A 9,555-nucleotide genomic window follows, 5' to 3' on the forward strand; every position below is an offset into this window, starting at 1 on the left:
GATTTGATTTGTTTTCTTTAACTTCAATAGGCCTGATTTCATTAATGTTTTAATTTTTTTAAAAAGAACATTTGACGAATAAATTGATATTGTATGACGATCTAAATGTGTGACCTTTCACCTCTATCAGTAATACATCGTGGGGAACGAGACTCCTTAAATTGAAAATCTAGTGAGAACCATTAGAATGTCCAAACTTGAGACTTGGAAAAACAACATTCATTCTTCACAATCGGCCATTTTGATTTCAATCTAACTTCATGATTTAGAACTTATTTTTCAGTATCTGGTCAATCTCTGGTCAAACCAGAATAACTCAAGATTAAAAGTAGCGTTATGGTGACACAATATATCATGTATCTCCTGGTTCCTCAGGCATTATTTATTTTATCATCGAGTTTTGATGGATTTTTAAAAAAATGTTTTGCATCAATCGTCTGATACTTAACTCTAATAATCTAACATAACTTTAATGATTTTCAAATGTTTGCAAATTGCAAAAGTATTATTATAATTATTTTTATTTTTTTTTATATTTTTTTTTTTTTGCAAAAAGAGGCTTAAGGAGAGGATGAGAGATAAGTTTGTGTCTATGTATGTGTTAGAGAGAGAGAGAGAGAGAGAGAGAGAGAGAGAGAGAGAGAGAGAGAGAGAGAGAGAGAGAGAGAGAATTGGAGTGACGTACAAAGGGAAATAATTCGTTCATTACATCATTGTGGCCGAGTTGTTGGACTTCTACCACGGACCATAGGACAGTTGAAATAATGAATATTATTATACCTATCACAAACATGACGATGGTGATAATATAATATTCATTGTGATTTCATCATGCCCGTAGCTGATTTTATCTCATTTTAATTTTAATTTATTCCAAAAGTAAAGTTACTGCAGTTTGATACCGTTATCGTCATTATTATCGTCGTATACAATTTGTAAACAATAGTTTTATAATTTTGAGATTTGCCAGTAATTCTGTGCTCTATGATGACAATTTAACATTGCCTTTACGGAACAATGTTAACCCCTAACCTTATTCTTTTTTTAAAATAATAGTTTCAAACAATTTATATAGTATTACAGTCGAATCCGCATAAAGTCAACACTCTTAATAAGTCAACTTCTGCTTAAAGCCAACACCTCTTATTAGTCCCAATTTTTTATCTGTTCTTTATCTTAACTCACTCAATCCTAGAGATTTTGGCTACTTTTCAAAATTGGGAAAAAAATGTATTAAAAATGAACATGTACATAGATAGTTTTATTCAACTATCATTAACATGCAAAAACTAAAACCAATAGCTTTAATACTACGCCTATAATTTGTCTCAGAAAAATGTAATAAATAGGCATGGGGTAAAAGAAACCCGGGAAAACTACGGAAAACTACGGATATAGTCGGTGTTAGGGTAGAGTGATTTAATGTGTTCCATTATTAATGGATAACGTCAAGACGTCAAACTCTCTGGCCCGGCGTCGTTGTCTTTATCAGGATTCCACTATCACATCTCAGACTCAATCGGTCAGTAGTTATTAATATCCCTTCGACGTCCCTTTCAATAAACTTCAGTTACATTGGCCAATTATTTTCCAAAATAAATATATATGTATTTTGTGTTTACTTGTAAAAGGCCAAAGGCCGAAACGTCGTCTATTTTGTGTTGTTAATTCATGAGTCAGATTTACTCCCTTTATCTTAATCTCCATTTTATTGACTCATTTAGGCACCTCTATTTATTAGTTTTGGTACATATAGCAAACTACACATGTTTTACTATCGACGGTATGTGCAAGTAAAATACCCACTGTTCTACCGCTTGATCAATAGAACCAACACAGAAAACTACTGTATGTATAAACTTAAACGTTTATGATATTATGATTCTATGTCTAGGAGCTTCCTCTTAATTTTCCTTTGTCAACAAAATAGACGATAAATGAGACAATATAGAAAGATTAAAATTGACATCACTAAGCTCTTTCTTATTGTTTTTAGATAGCCATTTTGGCGATATGTTTTCACTAAATTATATCAATCCGACTTTTCACGTTCAAAGTTACATAGTTTTGTGTGTTGATACGTCCGACCCGGATGACGGATGTTGTGAGTATTTTACCTGAAAGCATAACATCAAATGATGTTATGCGTTTTGCCAAATAGAGCACAAAATTTCGCTAGCCGAATACAACGTACCAACACACGAAACTATGTGTAACCTTGAAGAATGTTTATAGTGTGATGGATAGAATTTAGTAAGAATTAATCATAAAATGGCTGGCTAAAAACAATAACAAAGAGCTGAGTGACGTCAATTTCGCTCCTTATTTTGACTATTGTTTTTGGGGGCTTTTTTTTTCAAGGGGTCGGGAGGTGGGGGGGGGGGGGGATGATTTTAAATAAAGGGAGGAGGTAGGTTTATAGATTAGGTGGGCGTTTGTGGCGACTGTTTTAATGAGTTGATTGACATTTCTAGACAAAGGTCTGATCAGTTCAGGTAGACATGGCAGATTGTTTTATCGTCTTCTGGCACCGCCTGGTCTGCAGGAACCGGAAATCTGTTTCCATTTGTTTTGTATTGTAGCTCTTGTTTTATGATTTATCTGTAACAGTTGCAGTGCCTGTGTTCAATTCAATGTAATTGTTTTTCGGTTTTGAAGAGCACGCCCCTCCCCCAACCATATATATATATATATATATATATATATATATATATATATTAATATATATATATATATATAGGTGGTTGTGTTGATGAAGAAAATGGTGTCGGTAATGGTACAAATAAAAAAGGGATGATGATGATGATGATGATGATGATGATGATGATGATTAGGGTATATTTCTCAGCAAAGCGCAAACATCCATAGATTTGTGTACATCAATATCTCAGGGTTTGGTATATGGCTTCATTCAGATAAATCATTGGTGATGGCGATGGTTGAGGTCGTGGTGGTGACGTCAACAACGACGTCATGATCGTGATAATATTTCAATAAATACTGAATGATAGCATGTAGCCAGCTGTTATTAAAACAATGTCGTTGACATGTGACGCTGTTTACAAGAGACAAAGATTTATTTTAAGGTTGTTGCACGGAATTAAGAGGTAATATTCATGTAAAACGATGTCTTAAAATAGTACAAAGTTATGCTATGAGATGTACTGACGCAACTGCCGCAAATATTGAGACTCTATTAAGGGCAATTTGGTTGAGTTTTGAATGAATATTACAATGCTTACTTTATTTTTAGTCAATTTTGGTTTTTAAGGGTTTCACGGCAGATGCAACACATTTAGGTCTTTTCAGCGTGAATAAAAGATAGGAAAATGGGATAGTAAAAAAAACTATAGATTTGCGATTGAAAGTACCCGAGAAAAGTAAGACCAAGGGGAATAGTTCAAATAGGGAACAGATCTAGATTTCAACAGCACACTATCAGTGCACTTAATTTTGAATCACCTAAAAGTTCCATCCAGACCCCACTGAGAGGAATATACTCAAATGTTTACAAACCATTTTTTTTTTTAATCCAGCAAGGGCCAGAACAAAACCAAGTAATTCCACCCATCCCAAGGCAAAGACAGAAAGCAAGTTGGGAAACAAATGTAGGGGGGGGGGGGGGGGGGGGGGTAGAGGAAGAGGACACAGTAAGGGTCTGTCTCCCTGCCCACCATGGGAGGTCAAAAACTCCACTCAGTCATTGTCATTTCACTTTTATATCATATCTGCACTAGTAAAATGAAGCACGATGAGAAAGTAGTTAATAGAATATAATATGTAAGTAATTTGAGCCTAATCGCACTAAAGAAAACGGTGAGGCCTGTTTTAAAAAGAAAGCAGAGGGAGATCCGAACTGCAATCTGTCCATGCGTCTAGTCTGAGTACGAGACCACCTATTTGGTTCTATGCTTTTAGATAACATACAAACCAGGTCAATCGAACGAACTCGCGAAACTTATAAGTTAAAAGGGATTTTAATGAGAATTAATCACCCAACTGGCGGTTAAAAAAAACAAAAACAATTGCAAACAGCGGAGTGACGTCAACTTCATTCGTTCTACAAGTTCCACATAGACACAAGAGAATTACCTACGTCAAAAGGAATACATTGATAAGCTTACAGTGCATGTAACATACTATAACGAGGTCATTTATATGAAAGGAATATCATCTTTCACAAAAAATAATTAATTAATTCGTCTGACTATTTATCTCTAGGTTCAAGACTCCAGGCAAACAGAATTATGATCTCATTCCAATAAATAATAAATAATAATAAATTCCCTTATTCAGCCCTAAGGAAAATTTGTCTTAAGGGTCTATTCCAAGGGAATCCTGGAATAACAAAGGCGTCAGCCGCAGGACATCGCCGCAGAGTGAGCTAGGGCGAGGTGACTAGCTCAAAATCACATAGGGCGGAGAGTATTTGAATTTGATACCTTTCGGGGGCACGAAGCAGAGACCAAATCGCTGAGCCACACTGCCTCCACATAAGGCAGTATTTAAGGACGAATGGTATGAAAGGGAGTGTTGATGATAATAATAGTAATAATAACAATAATAATAATAATAATAATAATAATAATAATAATAATAATAATAATAATAATAATAATAATAATAATAATAATAATAATAATAATCTCTCTCTCTCTCTCTGGGCGCAAGTTTCAATAATTTGTTTGTTTAATAACAAATTGATATCTCTCTTTTTGCCTTGATAAATGAATAAATAAATTACAAATTTGGTTTGATTTTACATTTCAATCCGAACCACAACTCGCTCCCGATAAAGCCACGGGACGCAAACGATTTATTTTAGCAAAATGTTGTTGGGGAATGAGTTATTCCCCTTAAACCTTTTTTTTTTTAACTTGGCAATAAAGTTGTTTTGATAACAATGCTAAATTGTAAGATGTTTGATTTTTTATTTGTTGGCCTCGGGGTTATTACGGTGCTTACAAGACCTGTCATTCAGATTCAGTAAACAGGAATATGAGTTGTTTAAACTATAAAGATTTGCACCTGCAAGCATTGAAGTGACAATGGAGAGTAATTCAAACAAAGAGCAAAAGTTGATCTAAGAGAAATCTATTCGTGTCTAGTTCAAAACCACATAAATCTCATTTAGAAACAGTACAAGATCCAAGCTTAGATAACGCATGTTAGATGTTACAAAAGATCATACTCATTCCTCTATAGAAATCATTATTACTTAACTTTCTACTAAAGAAAGAATAGCAAACAATAGATTCTTCTTCTTCAAATAAACCAACTGACTCAATCACTGAGGAGTACTGTGAAAGATTCATGAATTACGAGGGAGAATTATATGTCCCACAAAAGATACATCCGACTGTTTTCTTCTCAGGAAATGACGATAGCTCAGTCTAGGCATACCAAATTGGTTATACGAGGGTGAGTCAAAAAGTAATGGGACAAATCTACTACTGAGTTCATTTCTTCATGTGACGTCATATTTGACTCACTTGAACTTACACATGTAATTTTTAAACAAAAAGATGTAAAAAATAATTCTGTCAAATTTTGACAAAGTTATGACAGTTCAAAACGGCTGCACCCATGGATGTCCGTCAGCGACAGAAAGTGGTCATTGAATTTCTTGTTTTCAAAGAGAAAACCTCGAGTAACATTTTTAAACGCATTGGTAAAGTCTTTAAAACTCCGGCATTTTGTACACCCGAGTCAAAGAGACAATCATTGGAATGGCGACACTCCTCTTCCCCAAGACTAACCAACCCGTCATATTCCAAAAGTGGAATCAGGTCAGAAAATAGGAATTTGAGACAAAAAATAGGAACCCCTTAACAATGGATAGTTCTGTATCGAAATGACCACCAACTTTGCCACCCAACACATAGAAAAAATACAAGGCTGTAGACCGAGGAAGAATCCACCGACCCTGAAGCAGTCAATCTCCCTTACCCGAAGGGAACTTCCATCCAATTTCAACATTAACTCATTTAAGGATATAGACAAAATGCAACTTGGAAGGGGAACAGTGAAAAGAGGGATGGAAGGTACAGCAAGAAAAAAATTGTCAAAATACAGTGTTTCAATAAATGTGGACATTTTACCAGGGCTTATGCCTGTCATTATTACAGTAAAGTAATACTTATGAAACCCCGTGTGGTGTCCGGGGTCCCTCAACTGAGAGGGTCAAGAATAGCCCAACGCCAAGCCAGCGTGTCGTAAAAGGCGACTAATGGTGTGTGATTCCTCCATCTTTGAGTCACCTGGTCCTCCAGGTTGGGGGTTGGCAAAGGGTTAACACCCCTTTCCGTTAAACTCTAACCGTTACAGAAACACAGACAGACAAACCAAATCCTTTTTTTAGCTTGGGCGACCGAAGAGTTTCTGGAATATCAGAATTTATGAAGGACAACAGACAAAGCCGAAAGGACTCTGCTGACCCGATGACGTCTTCGCCAAACAAGCAGCTTCGAATTGCGTCGTGGAACGTTCGCACCATGTATGAAGCAGGAAAAAGCTCTCAAGTTGTGACTGAGATGAGAAGATACAGGCTGCATATACTTGGAGTAAGCGAAACCCACTGGATACAATCCGGACAGAAACACCTCAAGTCTGGGGAGAAGATTTTATATTCAGGGAGAGGGGACGGGATTCATACACAGGGAGTAGGAATAATTCTAAGCAAGTTTGCCCAGAAGTCACTGAGAGGATGGGAACAATGCGAAGAAAGGATCATCATGGCGTCCTTTACAACACGGAGTAAGAAGATCAGCATGAACATTGTACAGATCTATGCCCCAACAAATGATGCAACAGATGAGGACAAAGATACATTTTATGGTCTGCTACAACAAGTCATTGACAAGTTGCCAAGGAAAGACATCAACATATTGATGGGAGATGCTAATGCAAAAGTGGGACAGGATAACGTAGGCTATGAAGGTATCATGGGACGTCATGGCATGGGAGAAATGAATGATAATGGTGAGAGATTTGCAAATTTCTGTGCATTCAACAGTTTGGTGATTGGAGGATCAGTGTTCCCCATAAGAGGATCCACAAAGCAACTTGGGTCTCACCAGATGGTATGACAGAGAATCAGATTGATCATTTTTGTATCTCTCGTAGATTCAGACGTTCATTGGAAGATGTGACAGTACGGAGAGGGGCAGATGTTGGATCAGACCACCACCTGCTATTGGCAAAGCTTAAGCTCCGACTCAGAAAACACGGGGCCAGATCACATACAAGAAGAAAATTCGAGGTGAATGCACTTGATGGGGAAAAAAATGAGGAATTCAAACTACAATTGAGTAATAGATTCCAACCTCTTACTGAGCTCGAGGAGGACATAGATGTAGAGTCACATTGGGCAAAGACCAAGGAAGTCTACATAACAACTTGCCACGAGGTATTGGGTGTAAAGAAATGGGAACATAAAGAATGGGGACCTGATTGAAAAGAGGAGAACAAGGAAGGAACAATTGAATGCAAGCCGAACAAGGGCTTTAAGACTGGATGCACAAGAGCAGTATCGAGCCATAGCTAAGGAAGTCAAAAGATCTGTGAAGAAAGACAAGGAAGCATTCATGAACAGACTTGCAGAGAAAGCAGAAGCAGCAGCGACTGGAGGACACATGAGGATCCTTTATCAAACTACCAAGACACTTGCTGGAAAATATGGGAAACCAGAGGTACCAGTCAAAGACAAAGATGGGAAAACTATTTTTGGAAAAGAGGCTCAATCTGAACGATGGAGGGAACATTTCAACTGCCTTCTGAACAGACCACCACCAGACAACCAGCCAGAAATTTTGCCTGCAAGGAATGAGCTACCAATTAGCTGTGATCCACCATCGATAGCAGAGATTGTGGGTGCCATTAACAAGATGAAAAGGGGGAAAGCTGCTGGACCAGACCAGATTCCACCGGAGGCTCTAAAAGTTGATGCGGAAAGAAATGCTGAGGCCCTGCACCCACTATTTGAGAGAATCTGGAATGACGGGATATTCCCAAAGGATTGGAAGGAAGGACATCTTATCAAGCTTCCAAAGAAAGGGGACCTCAGTAATTGTAATAATTATCGAGGCATCACTCTTCTTTCTATCCCAGGAAAGGTTTTCAACCGTATTATTTTAGAGAGAATTAAGAATGCAACAGATGCTAAACTGCGGGACGAACAGGCAGGTTTTCGAAAAAACCGTTCAACCACCGACCAGATTGCCTCTCTGCGAGTCATAGTGGAACAGTCTATAGAATGGAACTCTCCTCTTATTGTCAACTTTCTGGATTACGAGAAGGCTTTCGACAGTATTGACAGAGCAACATTGTGGAAAATTCTGGCACATTATGGACTCCCTGAAAAGATAGTAAACCTCATTAAGGAGATGTATGAAGGATCAAGTTGCAGGGTTGTACATGAAGATCAGCTTACTGACAGCTTTGAAATTAAGACTGGTGTCAAGCAGGGATGCTTGCTCTCTCCATTCCTGTTCATCCTTGCCATTGATTGGCTAATGAAGGAAACCTCCAAAGGGAGAAGAAATGGGATACAGTGGACCCCCTGGACACAGTTGGATGATCTGGATTTTGCAGATGATCTGGCTCTTTTGTCCCACACCCAGGACCAGATGCAAGCAAAAACCACAATTATAAACAGCCTGTCGGAATCAATTGGTCTAAGAATTCACCCTGCAAAGTCAAAGGTCTTGAGGATAGGTACGCGTCAAAGGGAGCAGATCAAAGTTAAAGATCAGGAACTCGAAGATATAGACACTTTCTGCTATCTCGGAAGTATAATTGACAAGGATGGAGGCACGGAAGCAGAGGTGAAAGCACGAATAGGAAAGGCACAGGCTGCATTCACATCTTTGAACAGAGTTTGGAGAACTAAAGATATCTCCCTTCAACTAAAGCTAAGACTTTTCAACTCAAACGTGAAGTCTGTCCTACTGTATGGATGTGAAACTTGGAACGCATCACAGGCATGTATAAGGAGGGTACAGATTTTCGTAAACAGGTGCATGCGTAAGCTACTCAGAATAAAATGGATGGATAGAATAAAAAATGAAGAAGTATGGAAAAGAACACAACAGAAACCAGTGGGAGAGGATATAGGAAGAAGACGATGGAGATGGATTGGACACACGCTTAGAAAGAATGACTCAACTATAACAAAGAAAGTATTGGACTGGAACCCTCAGGGCAGAAGATCAAGGGGAAGGCCACGAGGAACATGGAGAAGAATTAAAGAAGCTGATATACAGAGAAGTGGTAAGACCTGGAATGAGATAAAAAAGTTGGCTCAGGATAGAGAAGGATGGAAACTGTTTGTCTGTGGCCTATACCCTGACCCAGGGTGAAAAAGGCAATGATGATGATGAATACTTATGAAGTGTTTACCTTTCATTGGATCGCCCTGTATTTTTGGATTCATAAATTTTGCTATGTATGTTTATCAATGACAATGGAACAACTACTAAGTCACGAAAAAAAAATAGAAATTACCCACCTTTGTTCTATATCTTGGTTAGATCTAGTCGGCAAGCCTTTTATGGC

This window comes from Berghia stephanieae, chromosome 4 (genome assembly GCF_034508935.2).
Source record: "Berghia stephanieae isolate SIO BIC M18660-M18661 chromosome 4, UCSD_Bste_1.3, whole genome shotgun sequence".
Classification (NCBI taxonomy): domain Eukaryota; kingdom Metazoa; phylum Mollusca; class Gastropoda; order Nudibranchia; family Aeolidiidae; genus Berghia; species Berghia stephanieae.